The sequence below is a fragment of the Tenrec ecaudatus genome, chromosome 9 (assembly GCF_050624435.1).
Source record: "Tenrec ecaudatus isolate mTenEca1 chromosome 9, mTenEca1.hap1, whole genome shotgun sequence".
NCBI classification, from domain to species: Eukaryota; Metazoa; Chordata; class Mammalia; order Afrosoricida; family Tenrecidae; genus Tenrec; species Tenrec ecaudatus.
The window spans coordinates 110553632-110581620 of NC_134538.1; the positions used below are offsets into that span (position 1 = coordinate 110553632).

Genomic DNA, 27989 nt, shown 5'->3' on the forward strand with positions numbered 1-27989 from the left:
ATGGACAAGCCTAGAAATACACCATCTATTCAAACGAATGCAAATAGATGTAGAAGACCTCAGCAGATCCATAACAAAGAACAAGTAGGGGAGATCATCACAAAACTCCCAACCAAGAAAAGCCAAGGAACAGATGGCTTCACCAGGGAATTCTACCAAGCTTTCCATGAAGAACTGTCGCCAATTCTGCACAAACTAACCCAGAATATAGAACGTGACAACGAACTCCCAATGTGCTATGAAGCGAGCCTATCCCAGATACCAAAAGCAAGCAAAGACCCCACAAAGATGGAAAACTACAGACTCACGCCACTCATGAACACAGACTCAAAATACTCAATGCATTCTGGCCAATGTAATCCAAATATATTTCCCAAAAAATATACCACCATCAGGTGGAATTCATATCAAGCATATAAAGAGGTTCAACATTAGAAAACAATTCATATAATCTACCACCTAAACTAGACAAAGACTACATATCACATGTTCATATCAATAGACACAGGAAAAATATCTGATAATTGAGAGGTCAACACTGAGACTGAATGGAGACAGGATTGAGACAAAGAATGTGAGGTTAGGAGCGACTTTATTAGGGTAGGGAAAAAGCTACCGGAGGGAAGAGAGAGCAGAGAGAGGGACAGGAGCAGGAGCATCTTGGGCCCCTGGACCATTCTGAGACCCAACGAGTTAGGTCAGGGAAATCGCAGCTGGTCGGTGAAGGTGAAGCGGTGGGAGACATATAGGGCTCGAGCGAGGGAAGTAGACGTTGACAACAAGAATGGAGATTTTTTGGTTGCTGCTGCAGGACCTTGAGTCAGGATGCGATCCATGGGAAGTGCCTTTGTTGTTTGCCAACCTACTCCCTGGAGTGCTGGGACAGGGGCTACACAACCTTGGTCTGGAGAGATAAGCTCCTTGGAATGTTGGGGCAGAGGAGGCATACTTCAGAAGGTCATTCATCTTCTGGAGAGGCTGGAAATGGGGGCCTTGAAGTTCTATCCTCCTGAGGAGCCAGAGAGGAGATGGGGGCTGCCTAGTCTGGACCCAGCCCAACAATAATATCCAACACCCACTGCTGATGAAAACACTACTAAATACTAGTCGAAAATAAGCTCCTCAGCATGCTGGTGCTATTGTTAGCGGCAATCAAGTTGCCTCCCACCCATACCAACCCCGTGCCATTCTCACAATTGCCCCTATGCCTGAGCCCATGGATGCAGCCACTGTGCCAGTCCATCTCGTGGAAAGCCTTCCTCTTTTTCACCGCCTTTCCACTTTACCAAACATGATGTCCTTCTCCGGGGACTTGTCTTTCTGACAGTAAGTCCACAGTAGGTAAGACGAAGTCTTGCCATCCTTGCCTCTAAGGAGCACGAGGTCCTCGCTTCTTCCTCCACGGAGCAGTTTGTCCGTTTAATGCTCTTTTCATTGTCCTTTCAATGCTCTTCTCCAGCACCACTCAAATGCATCAATTTTTCTAAAGTTTTCATATTCAATATCCAACGTTCACATGCATGTGAAGCAATAGAGAATACCATGGCTTGGGTCAAGGACACTTTATTCCTCAAAGTAACATTCTTGCTCTTCAATACTCCAAAGAGGTCTTGTGCAGCAGATTTGCCAACTGTAATACAGCTTTGGACTACGGACTTCTGCTTTGGTTGTGGTTGTTGGTTGTGGATACAAGCAAGACTAAATCCTTGACAACTTCAACTTCTTCTCCATTTATCACGATGTCACCTATTGGTCCAGCTGTGAGGATTGTGTTCTTCTTTACATTGAGTTAGAATCCAAGATCTTATAATACAAGATCAAGGCTACAATCCTTGATATTCATCAGCAAGTGCCTCAGGTTCACCTCAATTTCACCAAGCAAAGTTTTGTCATCTGCATATTGCAAGTTGTTAATATGCCTTCCTCCGGTCCTGATACCATATTCTTCTTCATATAATCTAGATTTTCTGATGATTTGCTCAAAGAGCTTGAACAAGTATGATGAAAGGATACAACACTGACACACACCTTTCTTGATTTTAAACCAAATGATATTCCCTTGTTCTGTTTGCACAACTGCCTCTTGATCCATGTACAAGTTCCTCATGAGGTCATGCATTAAACCAAGAGTCTACATCGTACTCAATGGGGAAAACTGGAAACATTTCCCCTGAGAAGAGGAAATATATAATGATGCCCACTATGACCACTCTTATTCAACACAGTGCTGGAAGTCTTATACAGACCCATCAGACAACAGGAAGAAACCAAGGAAATACGAATGGGCAAAGAAAAAGTGAAATTCTCACTGTTTGCAGAGGACATGATTTTATATTCTGAGAATCCCAAGGACTCCACAAAAAGATTACTGGAAATAATCAGAGAATATGATAAAGTGTCAGGGTGCAAGATTAGCAAACACAAATCATTCAGATTACTGTACGTCAACAAAAAGAACTCTGAAAAAAGACATAAAAAATGCTATTGACAACCACATAAAGGATTAAAAATTTAGAAAGAAAACTCGCAAAAGAAATAAAAGGCCTATACAAAGAAAACTACAGAACACTATAACCCAAAAAAAGCTGTGTGAGCCAAGGATTACAAATAATAAGATCCAAACCTGTAGGAGGGAATAGTACCAGTGCCTCAATTTTAAACATCTGGATTGCATAAACTATAGATGATATGGATCCCTGGTGGAGTAATGGTTTAGGATTTGGACTAATAACTACAAGGTCAGCAGTTTGAAACCACCAGCTGCTTCACAGGAGAAAGATGGGGCTTTCTACTCCCATAAACAGTTACAGGCTCATAAACCCACAGTGGCAGTTCTATCCTGTCCTATAGGATCACTCTGAGTCAGCAGTGAGTTTGGTTTGGGGTTTTGTGGATGATAGTAGTAACCCAAAATCCATTTACAGGTTCCTTGCCTGAACTGAGTCCCTGGTGAATCCCCTGCGCACACAGGTTAGGAATGTTAACAGCCCTTATCTCAGGCAAAAAGCACTGTAAAGTTGATTTGAGCCACTGTGCTCAGGCTGAAATGTAACACCTTGCCATTGGATCTCCCTCAGGAGCCAATGTAAATTTTTTAATACTCTCTTCTTTCTCTTAGATTAAGGTTTTATATGGAGATTGTTGCTAAGCACTTGTTGTTTGCCTTTCTTTTCTATAATCAATTGTATAGGGAAACGAATTGGTGGAATTTTGAAGACAACAGCTGGATTGATGATTGCCTTGGGTACAGAAAAGGAGGTTGGAGGCAATGGGAAGTTAGCATCAATGGGTGCGAAAAAGGCGAGAGGTGGAGAGAGCCAATATCAATGGACACAGGAAGGAAGAAAAAGCTGCAGAGTTGATTGTGTCGATGGTTGTGCAACCCCCTTGGTAAGATTGAAGCATTGAATTGTTTGATATGGCAACCATAGATCAATAAAATGTATACAAAGATTAATAATAGTACAACTTGAATTTTTCCATGCAGAGGATTATCACTGGTACTTAAAAGTATTCATCCTTTTGTCACTTCAATTCAGTGATTTTTTATGTGGTTTTACAGCCACTATTGTATCAATCATGGAATTTTATAATAATCTTAACTATATTGTTGCCTCTTAAAGTGCTTTCAAAAATATGACCCTAGAATAATGCTTTGGGAGAAAAAATTGCCATGTGTCAAAGTTATTTTAAAATGAGGATTTGATGGTCTGTCTAGTTTATATGTGGTGAAGGGCTGTCACAAAGCATCGGACATCTATTTAGCAAAAGCTTCAGCTCACTCTCAAGGGACATTTAATATCCAAAGATACATAGCTCCATGAAGGAAAAAAAACGACACCGTAAGGTAACGAAATGACAATACTAAAAATCCATGCTATGGATTTTGCTGTGCTGCATGGCAACCCAAGGGGTGTGTGGTGAAGGATCATAGTGCCAAACACCCCGATCAGAAAACAATAGTTCACGAGGGTGCAGAGTGATTACAGCTACCCAAAGGTGAACATATATGCATCTATGTATCACATTATAATGTTGTTATATAATAGTATGCATTGCTAAATGTTCACAAGTTCAATTATTGATAATATCTTTAGCTTATAATAGCTGTTCTGGTTTTAATATGCAACAAATAATATGCTTATGTATTGCTCTTTCCTTTTTTTCATTTGCTTTTACTTGGGAGTTATCGTGTGGGAAGTAAGCAGTTGCTAGTGATAAATCCATTCTGGCATTCTATCGCCCCGAGTCTGGATTACTTTCTCTACAATCTGCCAGGGGATTTCTGACCATCAGCTTCATTCAGTGTAGGCCACAGATTTCAATCAATCAAATAGCAAACAAGTTAGACCACTCGCAGATGCTAAAGAAAATACATTTAATTTAAAGCAACAAATTATGCTCTATTTAAATCGCGTTATCTCTTTCCATTTCAGACTAGGCCCTCAGAACGTCCACATATTCTCAAGTCATTGCTGATATGAATTTACGAATTTTGAAAAGGGCGTTTTAGTTATCTTGTGTTGTTGATAGGCGTCCTCAGCTTGGTTCTGACTAGCTAGCTATCCACAAGAGAACAGATCACTGCCCTGACCCGGGCCGCACTCCCAATAGCTACATTGGAGCCGATGGTTGCAGCCACTGTGTCACACCGTTTCATCCAGGGTCTGCCTCTTTCTTGCTAAAGCTCTGCTGCAGCAAATCTGATCTCCTTTTCCAGGAACGGTTCTCGACTGATCACAGGTCCAAAGTATGTGAGATCAAGTCTCATCATCCGTGCTTCCAAAGAGCATTCAGGCTGTACCTCTTCCGAAACGGATTTGTTTGTCCTTTTGACTGTCCGAGGTTTTCTTTCTTTCTATTAAAAGATCACTTTACTGGGGGCTCTTATAGCTCTTAAAACAATCTGTGCATCAATTGTATCAAGCATATTAGTACATATGTTGCCATCCTTACTTTCTAAACAATTACTTTCTACTTGAGTCCTTGGTATCAACTCCTCTTTTTTCTCTCCTTGCCCCCTCCTACCATCATGACCCCTTGATAAATTATAAATTATTATTTTCATATTTTACACCAACCATTGTCTCTCTTCCCCACAGTTTCTGTTGTTCATCCCCCTGGAAGTGGGGGTGGAGGTGGTGGTGGTTATATGTCGAACATTGTTATCAGTTCCCCTTCCTCCCTTCCCCTCCCCTCCCCATCTTTCCACTACCCTCCTGGTATCACTACTCCCATTTCTGTTCCTGGATTCTGTGTGTGTGTGTGTGTATGTGTGTGTGTGTGTCATGAGCTCATTTCTATACCTGTGTACATGCTCCGGGCTAGCCCACAGTGAAAGGCAGGATTTGGGTCAAGATAGAGGGTGGTGAGGAAGCCTCCAGGAACCAGAGGAATATTGTTTCATTGATATTGTTTCGTGCCCTGGTTGACTCATCTCTTCCTATGACACTTCTGTGAGTGAATGTCCCATTGTCTACAGATAAGTATTGAGTCTCTGCTAAGACCCCTCTCATTCTCAACAATATGGTTTCTCTTGTCTGTTTGTTTGTTTGGGGTCTTCTGATGCCTGTTATATGATTCCGTCAACACCTCATAATCACACAGGCTGGTGTGCTTCTTCTATGTGGGCTTGTTGCTTCTCTGCTAGATGACTGCTTTTTTAACTTTAAGCCTTTAAGACCCCAGACACTTTATCTTTTGATAGCTGGACACCATCAGCTTTCTTTACCACATTTGCTTATACACTCATTTTGTCTTCAATGATTGTGCCAGGAGGGTAACTATCACAGAATTCCATGTTGTTCAAACAAAAGTGTTCTTGCATTGAGGCAGAGCTTAAGCAGAGGCTCCACATCCATCCACTACCTAAGTGTATTGTCATATAAATATATGTACATGGGCCAATATGTCCATTTCTGTGAATTAATGTATTTACATATGTGCACATCTATGTTTATACCCTCTATCCATAGCTTTGCTTCTTAGATCTTTCCTCTGTTTCCTTTACCTAAGATACATTCAATATTTTCACCAGCACCACAATTCAAATGAACTGAATCTTCTTCAGTTTTTCTATTCAATGTCCAACTTTCACATGCTTATGAGGCCATTGAAAATACCGTGGCTTGGGTCAGCTGCACTTAGTCCTCAAAGTAACATCCTTGCCCTTAACCATGTTAATGAAGTTTTTACAGATTTTCCTGATACAATAGGTCATTTTATATTGTGACTGCTCCTTCCATGAGCCTTGGTTGTGGAATCAAGCAAGATGTAATTCTTGGCCACTTCAAACTTATCTCCATTTATCATTACGTTATCTATTAGTCCAGTTGTGAGGATTCTGGTCTTTTTTAATTGATTTACAGTTCAAGTTGAAGGCTGCTGTCTTTGATCTTCCTCAGCAAGTGCTTCAAGTCCTCCTCACTTTTAACAAGCAAGGTTGTATCATGTGCAAAATGAAGATTGTTTATATGCCTTCCTCTTCTCCTGCTGCTTTGTTCTTATTCATTTAGTCCAGCTGTTGTCTTATAATGAAGGCAGTTATACAAGTAAAAGTACTGGTTTCTACCAATATTCCAAAAGGAAAAACAACTGGACCAAGATCACACCGAGTTAATGGCAAACCCAAGAAGTAAGGCATGGTGGAAGCACCTTTAATATTGCAGAGCTGCAGGTTGTTCTCCAGCTCACACTGAAGTGCACTGAAGTTTCGCCTCCTGTTCTCTAATTTCTATGTAAAAGGAGACTGCTCCTTTAACTTTTCCAACTTTCTTTTTATAGTGTCGGATATTTTCCCTTTTAAGGTCACTCAATATCAATTTATGACTGAGTCAATAAAAATTATTTTCAAAATAGTGTCTTGAGCAACCCACCAAGGTGAGTGTTACTACGGTAAGAAGGAAAGGAAAGCAGGGCCAGCGTTGGGTTTTCTTAACCATAACAGGATTTATTGGCACTGACGGCCTGCAGGGTGTTCAGTTGGAAGGAGAGTAAAGGGTGAGGGGAGACTGGAAGACAGCGAAGAGAGAAGATCCGAGACTGAGAAAGGGAGAGTGAGAGAGAAGAAGAGACAATGAAAGGTGTGGCCACCCACGAAGGTGAAGAACATGAGAGAACAAAGGAATCCCATGTTAATAAACTTTGGGGACAGAAATAAATCAGTATGTCTAAAAGGAGCCTGCGTTTCCCCCCATTGGCTGTGGCACCAGCAGAACTGGAAAGAAAGCCGGGAAAGTCTCTGTGCGACTACTTGGGAAGGCGAGGTGTCAGGTTATGCTCTGCAGACCGAGAAGGGGTTAGAGACCTGGCTCTCAAGGGCTGAGAACCTTAGCGTAACTACTGGGGCCTTACGTTCGAACCCGCGCTTGGTAGGGATGGACGATAACGAGGCAAATAATACATCATTGCCTATTGTCACAATCCAGTTACAGTGTTTTGTTCCCTAAACCTCAAAGTCCTTAAGGTTTATTTTGTATTCAATTGCTATCATTTTCTTTTTTCTAAGTTTAGAAGGAAACAAACACCATTGTTGAATGTTACTATGATTTTCATTTTTCATACCACGGCATTTACTTAGTCCTAATCTTTTGAATAGAGAACAATGCTTTCTGGTGTACATTACAAGGAATCATTTAATCAACAAATATCGGACAAACTTAAAAATGAAAAAATGTACCATAGATTAAAGTAGCCTAGAGCCCCAACTAATTTTTCTTAAGGCATTACAAAACCAACTTGTAGTTAATAGATATTTACAAATCAATCAAGAACGCATACTGATAATAAATGAAAGTTGTTTTTAATACACAATTACTGGAAATCCATGTTCTTTTCTATTGGCCTCGCATACAGTAACAATCAATAAACAATTGTTGAATAGAGTTGGAAAATGTTTTTACTTTGTCTACAGAAGATGAAGCTAATTCACAAGGTTAGTGAGCTTAAAACAAACAATAAGATCTCATTTTTCACCTTGCCCCCAAATTTTCAGTTCAAACCAGGAGAAATAGTAGAGCTAAATATTACCTTTATACTGTCTATGAGAAAAGAGTTGTCTGATTTGCTTAAGGCTAAACATCCTGTGGTGCAGAATCATGTCGTGGAAGAAAATGATGTTTTAAAACTTTTTTTTAAAAATGATGGCGTGTATTCCTGAAACAACAGCTTACAATTGAGGATCAGAAATGGTTAAGGCACACATTCCTGTCACAGCAGCCTCTTCTCAGGCTTGCTTGCAGGCAGGCCTCTCTGCGGCAGTCTAACTCCCCCATGCAGCCCCGAGACCTCTGTGCAGTGTTACGGAGCTTGATTAACTCTGCTCCACAAGCCCTCGCATTCTTGCTCATTGGCTGGAAAGACCAGCCCTGTTGCTTGTTCTCTTGTTCTGCGCTGTCTACTTTTCAGCCCTTTCTCTGGGTTCATAGCCTTTATCTGTTGAACTGAAGAGCTTCAGCACACGGAGATGTGGAGGTCCACACGTGAATATTATTTCTTAATGACAGTGAGATGCTCCCTTTCTATTTCTGAGATTTCTCATTTTCAACCCAGCAGAATGACTAAACTGACCAATTCCCATGTCAGACTTCTATGTACCTCATTTGCATGATTCTAGCCCACCAGGGTACCATGCACCTTATTTATATTATTAGCAAACTAACTGTGTTAGTCTGGGTTGACTAGAGAAACAAATTCAGAGACACTCAGATGTGTGTAAGAAAGAGATCTATGTAAGAATAATTTTACATTAAGAAACTATCCCAGCCCAGTCCAGATCAAGTCCATAAGTCCAATATTAGCCCATATGTCCAATACTAGTCCATGAATTCCTCTTTAGACTCATGCAGCCATGCAATGATGCCAAATGCAGGAAGATCAGAGGCCAGTGGGTAGAAAGTCTTGTGGATCCAGTGATGGTAGAAGCATCTCAGCACTGGCATGGGTCTCCACGTGGCTCCTTCAGCTCCAGGGCTCTCGCATAGCTCCACGAATCTTCTCAGTAAATGTCTGTCCTGCACCAAGCAAGCTATTTCTCTCCTTAGCACCTCCAAATGAGGGCATCCACCTGAAACCTGATTGACAGGCTAAACTCCGCTCCTTCACTCTTAAGTGTCAAATTGACAACAATTATGTACTTCCACACTAACCAATCACCTTGATGGCATAGAAACATATCATATTTGCAGAGCCTTACCCTGGCACTAAGAAGACCTAGTGCCATAATGGGTTATGTGTTGGACATAATATTCTTTCAGAAAAAACTCTCCAAGGCCTATAAGATTTAGACTGGCAACTAAATCTTAGGTTGATAGAATAAAATTATAAGTTGGTAGGATCTCAGAGTCTCCTTTGCAGTCACCAGGTGATTCCTTTGACCTCTCCTCTTTTTTCATGTCTCTACCTTGGTTTTGTCTGATACATGGGATGTTTCCTTTTGTTTAACAATTTTATTGATATATAATTCACATACCACACAATTCAGCGGTTTTGATTAAAAAAGACTTGTGCAATCATCACCACAGCCCATTTTAGAACACTTTCTTATTTTGGTATTCATTGTTATTGGCTCTCCATTTTCCTGCCATCTCCCCGGCCATAACTCTCAAAACTATTATTCTAGTTACTGTGTCTACATATTTACCGATCCTGGATTTTATATAAAGAAAATCATACCCACCCCTACCCCCACCACCTGACATAAAAAGACCCCCAAACTCTAAAAAACAACAAAATTAAGCACAGAAAGACCTCATTCCAAAAGAAAACAGGAAATAATAAAAACTAGAACAAATTTAAAGTGGGTCAATATGGAAACAAAATTATAAGATGTTAAATTTTAACCTAGCTATAACTGCATTAATTCACTTTCTGCTTCCCTCTGTCTGGGAACAAGGTTATTTCATCTCTGATCAAGGGTCCAAGGGAATTCAATGGAGGCTTCATCCCACTGGGGACATTACAAATGAATGTTGAGCTTTCGCTGCCATCCAGAGTCTCCTGAAAACCAGGTGCTCAGAATTTTAGCTCTACTACAATGTCTTTCTTAATCTTGGATTTTGTCATTGACAATCCTCAAACTATAGAGACTGGCGTGCTCCTTCTGTGTGGACGTAGCTGGCATCTCACTTAGACGACTCCTTGTTTTAAGACAGGCTTTTAGAGCCTCAGACACTAGTCCTTCTGAGAGTTGGGCCCCATCCACTTTCTTTACCACACCTGGCCAAAACATGTTTTACATACTATTTGCATAAATAAGGCATCCTGGTAGCCCTGTCAGGTATGGGCTGGACTGTTAACCTGAAGGTCATAGGTTTAAACCCAGCAGTTGCTCAATGGGAGAAAGATGAGGCTGTCTGATCTTGTAAAGATTATCAGCCTCGGAATGCCTATATAAGGTTGCTATGATCAACTCATGACAAGAAGTTTGGTTTATGTCTACAATATAGGTATTCAATTAATCCTCATAAAGTTTCTAATGGGAAATTTTTTCTAAGTTATTCTTATTTTACATGACTTTTCTGTGTGAACCCTGAAACAATTGTAAGCCATTTTTTTTAATCATGATTTAAACTTTTTGCTAATTTAGATGCATTCACTAAGTTTCGACCTAGGAAATGAAGCATGGTTGTCTCTTTGCTCTGCCTTTTTACTATCCTGTGGTTTACCCACACTAGTGAGGCCACTGTTTAATTGGTTGTACGTTCCCATGATGAGTCTCCATCCTCTCACAAGAGAGTCTGCATCTGTGTCTATAGGACCCCTTTGAAGCAAAATTTAGAATGATCTTTTCTCTTTTGTTTCTCCTCCTTCTTTTCATATTTGAACTTAAGTTTAAATGTGTGCAGTTCTTTCCAAAATTCTACATACACTTTTATCTAAGAAACAAAACCAGAAAACTACAAATCTCAAATTCTGTAACCTATGTTGTCTAGGCGATTCATTCATTCTAAAAAAAACTTCCTCTTATTAAGCACATACTTAGTGCCAGAAGAAGAATCCAGAAACGTAGGTGGGATTCTTGCTTTCATTTAATAGGTGCGACAAATGAAGCTGGCTTGCAGAGGTTAAGGAATTTGCCCCGCAGAAATAGCAAAAGGAACTGCCACAGGTTGCCGACACCACTAAATTAGCCATCGTGCTAGTGTGCCTCTGACAAACCGGACACGGCAGTAAAGGGAGGACCAAGCTGATCGCGGACCTTCATTAGCATTCCTCCCGCTAAAAGGAACATCGTGGTTTCATCTCTCTTCAACATATTACTTACAAGGTTGTTTAAGCCCTTTAAAATATTAAATATTTAATTAGTCCTATTATGGCATCTCCCTGAGGCAAATAGTTAGTCTGTATAATTGTTATGTTGGTTAAAAGGAGAACAAAAGGAAGCTTGAGCATAAATTAACAATAATGAAACAGATCATTACATTTCTTGCGTGGAGATTAACATGGATAACTCCCTCCAAGTAAAACTGTAAAGTGATTATTAAAATCAGTCTTTATAGATGACCTTAGTCATTACTTTATACCTTGTTCTCCAAACAGCCAAAATGGCCAGTCAAGTCATTCAATATGAGGCGACCGTCCTCACGCATTAACGTCTCAGAATGTCCGCCAAAGACTCCTGCATCTACATGACTCGGGGTTTTGTTTCGAATGGAGACCTTAGCATTCCACTGAATTATTTCCTTCATTTTGGGCAATCATTTTCCAACGATTCTACTGCAAACGATGCATGGATTTCTTACATTGGTTCCTTATTTATAACATAAATATTGAAACCATTATTTTTACCTCAAATACAATAGTGCTGTAATTAGGTGAAGGAGCCCTGTGGCAAGTGATTACACGATGGGCTGCTAACTGCAAGGTCAGCAGTTCAAAACCACCATCCGCTCCATGGGAGAAAGTTGAAGCTCCCTACTCCCATGAAGATTCACAACCTCGGAAACCCACAGGGGCAGGTCTTCCTTGTCCTATAGGCTCCCTGTGAGTTGGATCTACATGATGGCAGTGAGTTTGGTTTGGGTTTGGTTATTAGGTGGGACAGAAATCTTTGGAAAATGTAATTAAAAGATAATGGAATTTTCCCATTAAAATTTGTGAATCTACCTCATATTATTTTCATCCTTCTAAAAAAGATCACTTCCTAAAATGTAAATTTGCTTGTTTGCTTGAAACAAACATGTGGGACACTAAAGAATCCAAGTCTGTTTCAGTTTGACGGTTCCTCTTTTTGTTCAGCCCCTCAGACCAATGTTTAGATCTGGTGGTAAGGAATCCAGGGAGTTTTTAAGGCTGTGACCTATATCAATCTATCTCTCTCTTTCTCTCTCAAATTTTAACTTATTTATTTTGGTTGTTTGGGTTTTTTCACTTGTGGATTTTAATGCACACACAACAAAAACATTTTATTTATTTGCACAGCCATCTCATCCAATCAAATCAGAACAGCACCCCAGCAAATGCCCCATATATGTGGTTGTTTTCCTTTCCTAGTTTCTTGGCCCCTCCATAGTTTCTTGTCCCTTCCCTCTCTACCCACTCATGGCTGGTCTTGTGAAAAACATTATTTTTTAAAAGATGCATAATATTCTGTTGCAAGAATGTATCAGTTTGTCTCTCCTTAACTCTACAGTTAGAGGTCTTCATGGCTTCCATCTGTTATAGAGAATCTGCTGCAACAGGCACAGGTGGGCATGTGTCTGCTCATGGCTTCCTCTTTATTTCTTTAGGGTATAGACCAAGTAGAGAGATTGCAAGATCATAAGACATTTGGATTTGCATTTGTTTAAAAAGGTGCCAGGCTGGTTTGCATACTGGTCATATAATTCGACTGCCCCACCAGCAATGTGTGAGCATTCCGTTTTCTCCACATCTTCTCCAGAATTTATTTTCTTATTTGCTTAATTTGTAAGAATGTCAGTATGTCATTGTTTTGATTTTGTATTATTTCTTCTTTCTAATGAACGTGAACATTATATCATGTGATCATTGGTCACCTGAATGCCATCTTTACTAAAAGGTCTTTTTATGTCTTGTGCCCATTTTGGGATTAGGTTATTTGTATTTTTCTTATTAAAGTATGGTAGTTTTCCATAGATATTTTAAAGTAGCCCATTATCTGATATATCACTGCTAAATTCTTTTCCAAATCTCTGAGTTGCCTTTAAATCCTTTTGATGAAGTCTTCAATGTGCATAAAAGTATTTTTAGATGGTCCCAGTCCTCAGTTTTGTCTTCTATAGTATGAGTACTTTTCATTGTGTTTGGTGGTGTGTATATATACCTTGTGTGAGGGCCCATAAGTTTGTCCATAATTTTTCATTGATGGTCTTTATAGTCATAGGGTTTATATTTAGGCTTTTAATCAATTGTTTTTGTACATGGCGTGAGCTATGAATCTTGTTTCATTCTTTTGTAAGTAAAGATTCTTTTTTTCTTTATATATATTATTTTTATATATTATTACACTAATTGGGTGTATTTTCCTATTATAAAATTTAAGACTATCTCTTCACCACTTAATGTGGTCTCGTCCTTTATCAAACATGAAGTGCATATTAATGCACCAGTCTTCATTATGCCAGTACCACGCTGTTTTGATTACGGTGGCTATATGGCAGGTTTTAAAATCTGGGAGTGAAAGTCTTCCTACTTTGTTTGTGCTTCCTAACAGAGTTTTGTTTATCCTGGTTTCTTTCCTTTCCATTTAAAGCTAATGATTAGTTTTCCATATCTTTGAACAATCTTGCTGTGATTTGGATCAGAACTGCATTGAACTTAGCACGTAAATACAAATAGACGACCTTAGCAATTCCTGAGGCCTAATGTAAGAAAGGTATCTTAAAATTACTTCTCACTTTTATTTGAAAAATGTGGCATTATTATTGCTGTTCCTTGATGAACTTTTACAGTAAGGCTTAGCTACTGTTTTCCTCCCAGTGTTCAGTTGCAGGAAAGTGTGTTACTCTCCAGCTAAATCTACTCATTCTTCTTTGATATTTCAGCAGCCTCTTACATTTCCCTTTTTGGCTTTCTTGTCAAAAAACGATAATTACATTTAGCAAGGAATTCATGTCTGATATACTATGTTTCATCTTCTTAATCTTATTTCTTTCATTTCTCTCTTTATCTTGCCTGCTTTAAGTGGATTTTATCACTGGAAGTCATTTCTGATATCTTAAAGGAACAAGGAAAAGCTAAATTTTTTTAGTGAATTCAACAAGTAAAGGTCAATCTGGTGGGTAATGTAACAAGAAGATTGTCTGGATATATAAAGACAGCAAGGAGTTAAGACAGAAATCATTTTTCCTTCTTTATAGGCACGTTCATTAATAATATCACGAACACAAATTACTGAAACATGTCAGAGAACCCAACAGGACTCATGACCCTTGACAGACAAGCTTCAAACAAAATACACAATGGAGACTAGCTGCAGGATGGAGAAAAGGAAATCTTAACTTGTAATGAAATTTAAAATATAAGGATCCTGACACTGAAAAGCAGCACAAATAGAATGTTTTCAGTACCCTCTCGCTACGCTCTTGAAAGTGGTTTTAAGAGCCCTAGTATCCTGTATTTTAAACAAAAGTACAGTGGAATAAAGCATGGTCCTCGGGTAATGTACACAGAAACCACCTGGGGAATCTTCTTAATTCTGGGACTCTGACTTCTTGTCCAAAGCCAACTGGGATTCTAAAATGTCCCAGGTGATGTTGAGGTAGCTAGTCATAGGGCTACATTGTAGAAACTATCTGTGGAGCTACACATGGCTGAATCAGATCTTAACTTTGCCCCTTAAAATAGTGTTAACATTGGTCAAATCCCTCAGAAGCTCAGGCTCACTGTTCCCTTATCAGTAACATAAGATCTACAAAAAAAAAATCCAAAAGCCATTGTTGTCAGTCAAGTCCAACTGATGTTGACCCTGTGGTCACATTACTATTGGTGACAGGTGTCACCGAGTCATTTTCAATCACTGCTACCCCATGTGACAAACGAGAGTTACCCCGTGGAGTTTTCTGAGCTGTGATCTGTATAGGTGCAAATCTTTTCTTTTTCTCCTATGGATTGAGTGGCTGGATTTGAATTTCCAACCAAAGAGTTAGCGGCTGAGCATTCAGGCATCATGCCACCAGGGTTCCTTCACGATAACATTTCTCCCTAAAAGATAGTCTTTTAACAATAAGACTGGTCTTGACCTTAGAAGTCAAATATTATCATTTAGATTTAAGTACAAAAAAACTCACAAAATGAAAACCCTGATTTTGTCCAATAAATTTTACATGGTAAAGACAAGTATGTGTGCAAATATGCATGTGAAAGCATGTATAAGAGGGCTAAAGAGTTTTTAAATGCTTCTTCCCCCCACTATCATGATCCCAATTCTACCTTACAAATCCGGCTGGACTGGAGAATGTACATTGGTTCAGACAGGAACTGGAAACACAGGGAATCCAAGACAGGTGATCCCTTCAGGACCAGTGGTGAGAGTGGCGACACCGGGAGGATGGAGGGAAGGTGGGGTAGCAAGGAGGAACCAACTACAAGGATCTACATATAACCCCATCCCTGGGGGACGGACAACAGAAAAGTGGGTGAAGGAGACTCAGACAGTGTAAGACATGACAAAAAATTATAAATTATTAAGGGCTCATGAGAGAGGGAGGGTTGGGGAGGGAGGGAAAAGAAATGAGGAGCTGGTACCAAGGGCTCAAGTAGAAAGCAAATATTTTGAGATGATGAGGGCAATAAATGTACAAATGTGCTTGACACAATGGATGTGTGTATGGATTGTGATAAGAGTTGTATGAACTCCCAATAAAATGATTTTTTTTAAGTTTATGGGAGGGAAGAATGCACTATAGAAGATAGCACCGAAGATACAGCTCAGGGAGAGGGGCAGGTCTGCTCAGAACACACAGGAGCAGACTAATGGAAGGAGAGAGAGAGAGAGAGAAAAGAGAGAGGGAGGGAGAGAGAGAGAATCTGGCCACCAAGCACTGAGGATAATATGCCTGCTTGGAGGAGTCTATGCACAGAGGGCTGGCCCCACCACGAGACACAGTATCACCTCACTGATCCATAGTGCAATGGGGGACAACACAGGAGACACAGTGCAGGAATTGTGTCCAGTCTGACCGCACCACACCAGGCCAAACATGAAGGGAGTGCAACAGAGCAGAAAGAGGGCAAAGCAAGGAAGTCCCTGAGAAGTCTCCAAAATAGACTTCAGGGGCAGGGCTTGGCACCTCATCAGAATTGATTTGAAAACATCATAAGGGTCCAGAGACAAACCTGGAACTATTTACATGCTTTTCTTTCTCTCTTCCTTTTTTTTCATGTCTATCTATATAAGATAGGCAGGATAATCAATCCCAAGGAGAAAACAATGGGACTGACAGTTCTGGGGGGCCATGGGAGAGGTGGAGATGGGGGAAAGGAAGGGAGGAGCCAACAAACCCAGAGACAAGGAAACAAGTGATGGCAAGGAGGGCGTGCATTGTCTAGTGGGGCTTCATCAAGTGCAACGTAGCTGAGAGGAATTACAGAAAGCTGAATGAAGGTCGAACAAGATAGTGGAGCAAGAGGAAAGCAAAAGGAAACAGAGGAAAGAGCTAAGAAGCAAAGGACATTTATAGAGGTACAAAGTCTGCCATGTACATATTTATATATAACAATAGGGACATCGATATATGTATATATATGTTAAATATTAAGGCAGCAGATGGACATCAGTGCTCTATTCAAGTACTCCCTCAATGCAAGAATACTTTGTTCTAATAACCTGGCATTCTGTGATACTCACCTCCCCTACACAATCTCTGATGACAAAGTGGGTACATAAGCAAATGTGGTGCAGAAAACTGATGGTTTTCTTCAAAAGATATGGCAGTCTGGGAAGTTAAACAAGTGGCCATCTAGCTGAGAAGCAACAAAGTTCACATGGAAGAAGCACCCAGCCTTTGCGATGACAAGGTGTCAACAGGATCGGGTATCTGGCATTCAAAGACCCAGACCAAACAGTCATATAGATACGAAGGATGAAGTGGGGGGGGGGCTGTGGGGGAGCAGAATAGAGACCCAAAGCCCATCTGTAGACAATTGGACTTCCCCTCACAGATGGTTCACAAAAAAAGGGCAAGCGAGCCAAACTACAGTATAGCACCAAGAAAATATACATTTGTCTAGTTCCTAAAATCTTCCTCCTCCCCATTATCATGACCCCAGTTCTACCTTACAAATTTGGTTAAGCCAGAGCATGTACAAACACTGGTACAGATAAGAACTCTCAGCACAAGGAATCCAGGACAGATAAAGCCCTCAGGAACAATAATGGGTGTAGCAATACCATGGGGGAAGAGGGGATGTGGGGGGAGGAAGAGGTAACTGATTACAATGATCGACGTATAACCACCCCCATCCCAGGGGGATGAACAACAGAAAAGTGGGTGAAAGGAAACAGTGGTTGGTGTAAGATATGAAAATAATAATAATTTATAAATTATCAAGTGTTCATGAGAGTGGGAAGGTAGGGGAAGAAGGGGGTAAAAGAAGAGCTGATACCAAGGGCTCAAAGAGAAAATGTTTTGAAAAGAATGATGGAAACATATGTACAAATGTGCTTGACACAATGGATATACAGATTGTTATACAAGCTGTAAGAGGCCTCAATTAAATGATTGTTTTTAAAGTTGGGGGTTGGGATGGTACCCAGAGTTAAGAAATAGTGAGTGTGAAACTTGATTTTTTTTTTTTTATGTAACCTTCATTCATACTTGGAGCCCTGGTGGCATAGTGGTTACTCATTGGGCTGTTAACTGCAAGTTCAGCAGTTCTAAACCATCAGCCCCTCAACAGAAGAAAGGCAGAGCTTTGCACCCCTGTAAAGAGCTGCAGTGTTGGAAATCCATAAAGTTCTACCCTGTCTTACAAGGTCTCTGTGAGTCTGAATCAACTCAATGGCAGTGGGTGGGCTTCAAAAAATTTATGTAAGTTATGAAAGTTAAGTTTCACAGTCACTATATTGGTTACCAAGGAGCTCTGCTGGGTTATCTGTTGAGCTGCTAACTGTACGAACCCACCAGCTGGGAGAAAGATAAGGCTTTCTGCCCTCGCAGTTAGGGTCTCAAAAACACAGAGATGGATTTCTATTCTGTTCTATAGGATCACTAAAGTAGACAGTAATTTGATGGCAGAGATTTGGGTCCTGATTTAGATGCTGATTACTGGTCTCCCTGGGTGGTGCAAATTATTAATCACTTTGATCAACGGGGTGAAATAGCATGCTGTTAAAATGCAAGACATGTAACATAGTTAAAGATATAGTCTGTTAAGACTCAGTGTGCTTTTAAAAAAAATGTAACAGCCCTCTCCCTTGCAACAAGAATTCTTTTAAAATTTAATCAGTAAGAATGTACTAACTCTGAAAGGAAGAAAGCAAGCAATTCAGATAAGCAATGGAGCCTGAGACCTAGGTGGTGCTGGTCTGAGGAATTCGCCCCTCAGGAGGTTCCAGGCTGCCTTCATTCTAGGAATAATGGAGATGTCAGTTGATGGTCTGATAATCCCCTAGGAAAATATAAATTATTTTCTTGTGAGCCGTACTTCCTTTATCAAATTGTTTTCATATCCTCTGATCATTTCAAAACCCACTAATTACTTCTCCAAAGCCTGCCACATAGTTTAAGATATATAGATTATCTGATTTTCACTAAACCTTTGAAGTTGTTTGGAGGTAGCAAATCCCATGGTTTCCCTCTGTCTATATCTCCTAGAAATTAATTTAGCATTTCCTGAATCAGCCTGGTCTCTGTCTTGGGCTGAAACAGTGGCAAGCATCCCATACCTTTTCATAGAGTCAGCAACTTGACCACTAATCTAAAGTTTGGCTCGTGGGGCCCCTCACAGGTGCCTAGGAATATCGACTGTCAATCCATTTCTGGGAGGTCACAACATGAAGAGCTGTATGGAGCACAGTCATAATGCACAGAACATGGAATGTCCATGGGTTGGAATCAACTCAAGGGCAACTGGATTTGTGAGTCAATTCTCAGATATATATATATATATTTCCCTAAGTGCATGGCATCCACAAAAAATATTCTTTATGGATTGAGGGAAGGTACAAGGAGGTACCCCCCAAAAATAGAATTGCACTGGGCAGAGCAGAGATTCATAGTATGCATTTTTCACACTAGTCAAGCATCGAGCAATTCACTCTGTATTAGTGCACCCAGTGGCATCACCTGGGAAGGTTCTCTCTGGTCACAGTTGATTATTTCATAAAAGTAGTTTTGCTGAAACCTCAGTTTTTATGATGGCTAATTTAAGAGAACAGCATGCAGCTGTGAAATTTTGTTTCCTGCTCAGGAAAAATGCCACAAAAACTTTTGTGATGTTGAACATTGCTTACAAGGACAGCGCTATGGGAAAAATTCAAGTGTATGTGTGGTTTTCTCATTTCAAAAAAGATAAAATGTTGATGGATGACAAACCTCATTGTGGATGTCTGTCAGCTTCCCGAACGGACAAAAGTGTCAACTCATAGTGCATTTGGAGTTCATTCCACCAGGTCAGACTGTTAATCAAGCTTTCTATTTAGAGGTTCTGAAAAGATTCTGTAACAGAGTGTGACAAAAACACCTGACTTGTGGCAGATGGGGGCCTGGTTTGCCACCAAGACAATGCACCTGCTCAAGCAGCCATCTCAGCGAGCCAGTTTTTGACCAAAAACACAGCATGCCTCTCTTGCTCTATACACCTTACTCACCGGACTGCACGTCTTGAGATTTCTTTTTGTTTCTGTGAGTGAAGAGGGACATGAAAGGACAGCAATTTGCCAACATACAAGAGGTGATGAAACAAATGAGGGAGGTGTTATCAGCCATCCAAACAGCTGAGTTTTTTTTTTAAGTTCCAAAGAATAGAATTGCAGATTTGACATAAAATGTAATAGAGAGCATTTTATATATAATATATAAGATTATGAAGTTGTTTTGTTAAAAAAAATTAAATACATATATTTGAAAAAAATTCTGATTTTTTTGGAGGGGTATTCCCCTGTATAAATTAATAAATAAATTGAATTTGAAAAGCTGACTGAACCATATTAAGAACCTAGAAAGCTTAATACATTTTTTGATAATACACACTGTTTTATCAAATGTATTATTGGCATTTTGGCCCTGGTTTTCAGGTGATTTTGATATTAGATTTTATTCAGGGTCCCAGAAATCATCTTTTTCTCCAGAACAAGCTCAAACTGTGGCCTGAAGTATGCAGAAAACTTGGGAAGGTTTTTTGACTAAGCAGCAATGGTGGTTCTTTGCTCCGCCTAGACTAAGATGAAAGTTCTCAAAGCGCAGAGACAGAAGCACGCCCACAGGAGGCTGATAACACTTTACCAGGCCGGGCTCCTACGTGGGTGTTAACTCCACTCTCTGAAGAGAACTGCTAAAGTGGCATTCATTAAGACTGAAGCCAGATTACTATAGAAACGCCAAATCTACATGCATGCTTCCTATAAAATGCAAATGTTACCAAAGAATGGGTCTCCACTGAGTTTCCCCTGCACCTATTCCTTCTCAAAGTTAAATCACACAGGCAAGCACTTTCACAAAGGCAGTCTAGAATTCTTAAGTAGCAGGGATTTGTGGCTCTGCTGCAGAGGTGCCCCACAGGTTGTTGACAACTCTGCAGCCCTGATGAATGCCCGCTCAGGAAGCATGCACAATGGAACAAGTACTGAAGGCAGACAGGAGACATTTCAGAGCCTGGAAAGTGGAGGAGGCTCCTCCTGTACAATGTAACTTCTCATTGGGGCTGTCTTGCCCTGAGATCCAATGTTCTCCCTGGTTAAGTCCCTTGGAAAGTGTGATTTCCAATGACTGCCTTATAAATTTTTTTAAGTTACATTTTAAAAATAACAATAACCAGCACAAAAGTTATAGAACTTTATCTTTTCAAAGGCAATATTTTTCTGCAGGTTACTAATAAAATACAGTATGAATTAATAATAAATCACTGGTGACTGCTAGAGCTAAGGGAATAGAAAGAAGCAATGGGAAAGAAAGCTTGAAGAGGGAGGAAAAATATTTTTTTAAAGAAAGAGAAAAATAATAGTAGGAGTGGACATTTACAGAATGCCTCATATAGACTAGCCCATTTGATCTACATACAAATCCCATAATGTGAGCACAATGTGCATTATCCAATTTCATGCATGTAAAAACTGACACACAGGGAGTTAACGCATTTCTAGGAGTCTCGCAATGCAATGGTAAAAGAGTCCAGTCTATCCCAACAGAAGAATTTATTTCAAAGGACGGCATTGAATCTGCAGCTCTGGGAGAGAGACATATCTGATCAGAGCACACGGGAGCAGATGAAGGGGGAGGAGGAGAGAGTGGAGCACACCCTGGCCCACCAGGCCTTGAGGATGATGTTTCCGATTAGAGGAGCGAGTCCACAGAGAGGACCATATGGCCGGCCCCATTATGAGACACAATGTCCCTCACTAACCCATAGCCCTACAGGGGACAACACCCGAGACACAGTGTAATTGTGCCTGATCTGATCCTGCCACACCGAGGCAAAACACTAAAGGGGTGTAACAGAACAGCAAGGGAATGGAACAATGAACTCCCCAGGGAATACCGAAAATAGACTTTGGGGCCAGGGCTTAGCACCTCATCAGACTCGACCGAAAAACACTCCCAAAGGCCAACAAACAGTCCTTGAACTAACTACAAGCTTTTCTTTCTTGTTGTGTTTTGTTTTGTTTTTTTGTCATTGGTTTGTTGTTTTTTCTTTTGTTGCTTAGTTTTGCTCTGTCTTATTTTTTTACACGTTATTATCTCCACAGGTCTGTCAAAATAAGATAGGATGGATGAACAATCTAGAGGAGAAAACAATGGGACCCACAGTTCTGGGGGGACATGGGAGAGGGGGAGGTGGGGGGAAACGTAATGGTGTTAACAAACCCACGACAAGGGAACAACAAGTGATGTTAACAAACCTAGGGAAAAAGGATCCGCTTCGGTGGTGAGGAGGGTGTGGGAGGCCTGGTAGGGCATCATCAAGGGTAATGTAACCAAGAGGAATTACTGAAACCCAAATGAAGGCTGAACATGATAGTGGAAAGTCATGGAAATAGAAGGAACTAGCTAGGAGGCAAAGGGTATTTTTAGAAGTTTACATACATGCATGAACATACGCAAATATATTTATATATGGGGATGGGAAAATAGATCTATGTGCATATATTTATAGATTTAGTATTAAGGTAGCAAAAGGACATTGGGCCTCCACTCAAGTACTCCCTCAATGCAAGAATATTTTCTTCTATTAAATTGGCATTCTATGATGCTCACCTTCCCAACACAACTGCTGAAGACAAAGCAGGTGAATAAGCAAATGTGGTGAAGAAAACTGATGGTGTCCGGCTATCAAAAGATATAGTGTCTTGGGTCTTAAAGGCTTGAAGGTAAACAAGTGGCCATCTAGCTCAGAAGCAAGAAAGTCCACATGGAAGAAGCACACCAGCCAGTGTGATCATGAGGTGTCGAAGGGATCAGGTATCAGACATCATCAGAACAAAAAATCATATCATAGCGAATGAGAGGGAGAGTGTAGAGTGGAGACCCAAAGCCCATTTGTAGGCCACTGGACATCCCCTTACAGAAGGGTCTCGGGGAGGAGACGAGGCAGTCAGGGTGCGATGTAGCAATGATGAAACATAAAACTTTCCTCTAGCTCCTAAATGCTTCCTCCTACCCCACTATCATGATCCCAATTCTACCTTACAAATATGGCTAGACCAGAGGATGTACACTGGTACAGATAGGAACTGGAAACACAGGGAATCCAGGACAGATGATCCCTTCAGGGCCAGTGGTGTGAGTGGCGATACTGGGAGGGTAGAAGAAGGGTGGGTTTTAAAGGGGGATCTGAATTCAAGGATCTACATGTGACCTCCTCCCTGGGCGACAGACAACAGAAAAGTGGGTGAAGGGAGACGTGGGACAGGGCAAGATATGACAAAATAATAATTTATAAATTATCAAGGCTTCATGAGGGAGGGGGGAGCAGGAAGGGAGGGGAAAAATGATGACCTGATGCCTGGGGCTTAAGTGGAGAGCAAATGTTTTGAGAATGATGAGGGCAATGACTGTACAAATGTGCTTTACACAATTGATGTATGTATGCATTGTGATAAGAGTTGTATAAGTCCCTAATAAAATGATTTTTTTAAAAGATTCTAGTCTACCTGCTGAAAGACCCCCTGCTGTTAAGAACCACACTCAGTGGACTTCCCCATGTCCACTGTAGTTAATTTCTGAGTGTCTGTCACATATCAGTTCTCAATCAATTTAAATGAATGAAATGAGAGCTCTCACAACTTCTAAGGCCATTTACGAGATATAAGGGGGGGGAAGCTCCTTATTCACCTTGTCCTAATTTCTAGCCTCTAACCCAACTTCAGTTACATATCGGAGATGCTTGATAATACTTTGATGAGTGGATGACTACAAGTTCAAATATCTATAGATAATCTGAACCATATGCAGGCACAGCTCACAGTAAATTAGGAGGAGCGGATGTGTTTTCTGTCTCCGTGTAGTTCTACAGAGTGCTCTAGCACAATGAACACAATGGTCAATGGCATTACCCAACTTCTCTTGTCCACTTGCTGATAGAAGACAAAGTTGACATTCTTATTCATTTTTTGTTCAAAGAAACTATCATTTTATGCTGTATATAATAATGGGTCCCTTAAGCACATTTTTTTAATTTAAGGGTTTATAGTTATATCATTTAATGATAATATCATTTTCTTAAGCATGAAAGACAACTAATGAATAGTCAAAGCAGAGTTGAATTTAAAATTAGGTACATTAAACAGTGCTTCTCAACACTCTCCAGTAAATAAGCTCAATAGCAGAAAAGACAGAATGTTGGAACCTAGCTAGAGGCAACCAAAGTTCATCGTTCATTTTTAAAATTTGCTAAGTTGTAATCATTTTTGTTTTACTATAAAAATATTTTGATTACTTAACATTGTATTTTTTAAAAAGGCTACCTCATTAACCTTTGGCATTCAGAACCCTGTGGGAAATGTTATAATCCATAGGGGAAACCAGGAACCCTGCATCTTGTTCAGACTCTCATTTAGATCCCCACATATCTAGAAGCAAATTACATATATTAAAAGGCATACAAACACAGATTCAAAATTAATTTGATTATTCAAGTACAACTGAGTGTGAGATTTGGTGCCTGCACACTTGGCACATATATTTCTCTAAAAGCACAAACTTAATAACTACATATAAAGGCAAATAAATACTTCCCATATGAAACATGAGAGGATTAAAATTCTCCAAGTCTCTGACTCTGGGCATATCCAGCCAGGAGAGTCACCAAACCAATGAAATTCACTGAAAGTAGGTAGGGCCAAAACATTACAAAATAAGAATTTCCTGTGTGCTTTTCCCCCTGCCCCACCCTCACATTAGTCCTAGTGGTATATAGTGGTTATGAATTGGGGTGCTAATCTCAAGGTCAGCCATTCTAAACCACCAGCTGCTCTGAGAGAGAAGATAGAGCATTCCACTCTTGTCGAGTTACAGTGAAGGAAACCCACAGGGGCAATTCTACCCTGTCTTCTACTATCTCAATGAGGCAGAATCCATGGGATGGCAATTAAAAAACAAACAAACAAACAACCCTCTAATTAGATAATACGTGTCACATAGTGCAGCACCATCCTCAGTCTGGATTGCTGAGTTGACACACAAAGACTGAGAGAGTCAATGGAAAGCACAGTGGACATTTTGTAGCCACTGAGATATCGCTGTTACAGTGCAGCCGACCTAGCCCTCCTGACTGGTGCTCCCTTTTAGGTTACACTCCAAGCACACCAAGCTTCCTAAACATGAAGCGTGGTTGTTCTCAGGTGCTGTTGAGTTTGGCTCCAACTGATAACGACTGTACAACAGAGCAGAGCACTGGTGAATTCTACCCATCCTCACAGTAAGTCCGTTCTTGCAGCCACTGTGTCCTTTCCTCTGGTCTTTGCGCTCCCCTCCAGGAACCCCGGTGACATGGAGATTGGGAATTGGGCTACTAACTGAAAGGTCAACAGTTTGAAACCACCAACCTCTCTGAAGGGGAAAGACAAGGCTTTCTACTCCAATAAATGACTCGGGCAATGAGTTCTTACCTTTTTTTTTTTTTTATTTTGTTGGGGGCTCTTACAGCTCTTACCACAATCCATCCATCCATCCATCCATTGTACCAAGCACCTTTGTACATATGTTGCCATCATCATTTTCAAAACATTTTGTTTCTACTTGAGCCCTTTGGTATCAGCTCATTTCCCCCTCCCCCACCTTTCCTCCCTCATGAACCCTTGATAATGAGTCTCTATTTTATCAAGCAAGATGTCTTTTTTCAAAGGACTAGTCTCTCTCCCGATAAGATGACCAAAGTGAGATAAAGCCTTGCTATCCTGGAGTCTAAGGAGGATTCCAGCCGCTCTTCTTCCAAAAGCTGATGTCAAATAGCCTTCTTATTTCTGCCCTGGGAGTCCAGAGCTGCAGATCAATAATCTATGCATTATTGGCATCTTCTCCCCAACAATTTTGACTATATTGACTCAAACTTGTTCCTTTAAAAAATTCTTTCAAGTTGGTTATTTAGAAGTGTTGGACAAGCAGTTAACACTTCTTTTAAACACACTTCCCCTGGACGTAAATAAAGACCCAACAGCACATTGCCAAGATCTCTACTAGATTAGGCAATATTGGTGACTATGTTGTAATAGATCTCCATTTCCCCTTACCCATTAAGAAGTCATATGACAAAACAAACACAAACTTCCTAAAAAGTCACAATAGATTAATTATTCATTCATTTCCATAAATCTGATACCCTATTATTTAGCATCTCAACCAATTTTAGGAGTTACATGAACTTAGACTTTTGTTTTTTAACTAGGCTCTACCTTGGTGTTTCTCAACCTCTACATTATTGACATTTGGAAATGGATGCTTCTCTGTGGTGTGGGGAGAGCAACTCTCCTTTTTATTGGAACATGCTTAGCAACTTGGCTAGGCCTCCAGGGAAAGTCATTAGCACCCTGTCCCTAGTACAAACCAAAAGGTGTCTCCAAAGGGCCAATGTCCTTGGGAAGGCAAAGATCACCTCCAACTAGAGCCACTGAACATCAAACTTACAAGCTGGGTTTCACTCGGAGTTCCACCATAGCCTGATGGAAGTGTCTTACAATCGCAGTGAAAGGTGATAAACGAGTTTTCTTGAGTGCTCCGCTGGGACCACTAGCTGGTAGGGTTGTAGTTGCCACCTGGCCACTGCGAGCTGAGAGCGTTCTGGGAGGTACGGAGGAGTGACCAAGGTATATGTTGGTAACCTGGCAAAGGAGAGTCAGAAAGGTCTTTCAGCTATTATGGTCCCTTAAGAACTGTGTGGATTGCAAGAAACGCCCAGGATTGGCCTTTGCGGAATTCGAAGATCCCAGAGATGCAGGAGATGCAGTTAGAGGACTGGGTGGGAAGGTGATCGATCTCCGGATCCCGAGTGAGAGATGGACTGTCAGCAGACATGCCTCGCCGATTTCGTTTGACATGCCACCTGCTCGCTGTCCCTTTGATTCTAGAGAGACGTTTCGAGTGTAGAGAAATGGGGCATTATGCTTCTGATGGCCGCCAGCCGGCGAAGGAGAAGCAGGTTTCTCCATTTGAGTCGGATGCCGTGGTTCAGAACGTCATGAGTTTCAGATAGCGTGCTGAGGCGCCTTGCAAATCTGACAACTGGGATTCTCCCAGACCCTGATGAGCACGAGAGGCCAGCTCCCCTGAGTCATCTACACCTGGCTTCACCTTATTCTTTAAAGGGCAGAAAATTTGGCACGGTGATTGCCGTAACCATAAATTTGGCGGATAATTGGAGGCCCCTCCGGTTTAGAAAGAGGAACACTAGATTGACCACATTCCCAAGTAGAAAATCCTCCTGCATCCAATGAGGCTCACCCGACTCATTTGGCTGTCAGTATGAACGGGCGTTAGGCTGATGAAAACAGCTAGATGCAGCAATTGGCTAGATCTGTTAGACCATGGGCCAACGAGAGTCAACCTGCAAATTTGTGAGGTCAAGGTCTAGATTATATTCAATATCCAGGGGCAGGCGATATTCTGGCTTGACACAGGAGCAAAGGGCACAGATCCAAAGCTACATCTCCTCTGTGATCTAGATCTGACTCTCTTCATACATCAAGATCAGCTTCATTCCGAAGATCTAGATGTGGTTCTGTAAAAGGATTGAGGTATTGCCCATCTCGATCAAGGTCATGAACCAAGTCCCGGTCTTTTTCAGGACCCAGAAGCAGTCGTTCCCCAGCAGGAAGTCCGCGCACAAGTGCAAGCCCTGAGAACAGACTGAAGCTCTCAAGTTCACCTTTTGGGGAAAATTATTTTGTTTACATTATTATAAGGGATTTGTGATGTCTGTAAAGTGTAACTGAGGAATGGCATTTCAACCATCTAATCAAAATGGATCTGGATTATTATTCTGTAAATTCACAGTAATAAGAAAGATAATAAACATCTTTGTTGAATGTAGTAACATCGTATGATCTAAACATGTGGGGTTTTTTCTTTGGCACATTGAAATAAAATGTTTCTAAAAGATTCTTCTTTATTCTATTCACTTCACAAAGAAAAGTACATATGAATTGACAAAGATTAGCAAATAACAAATTTACAAACTAGCAAAATAATCACTTATAATCCTATTCCAGTTACCATATTTACAAACAACCCTCTCCAGATTAATTCACTCCATTCAAAGAATGATACTGAAAGCCAGCTGTATGCTGGACATGGTATCAGGTATTAGAATGTTGAGCCGGACAGATTTCAGCCCTGCTAGAGCTGACAGCTTTATCAGAGAAACAGATCAAACACACT

The 27989-nt window shown here is 40.6% G+C and overlaps 1 pseudogene; it reads left to right on the plus strand.

The window, feature by feature from the left end:
• LOC142456085 (uncharacterized) lies at window positions 1-27524 on the plus strand (annotated as a pseudogene).
• The last annotated feature ends 465 nt before the right edge of the window (window positions 27525-27989 follow it).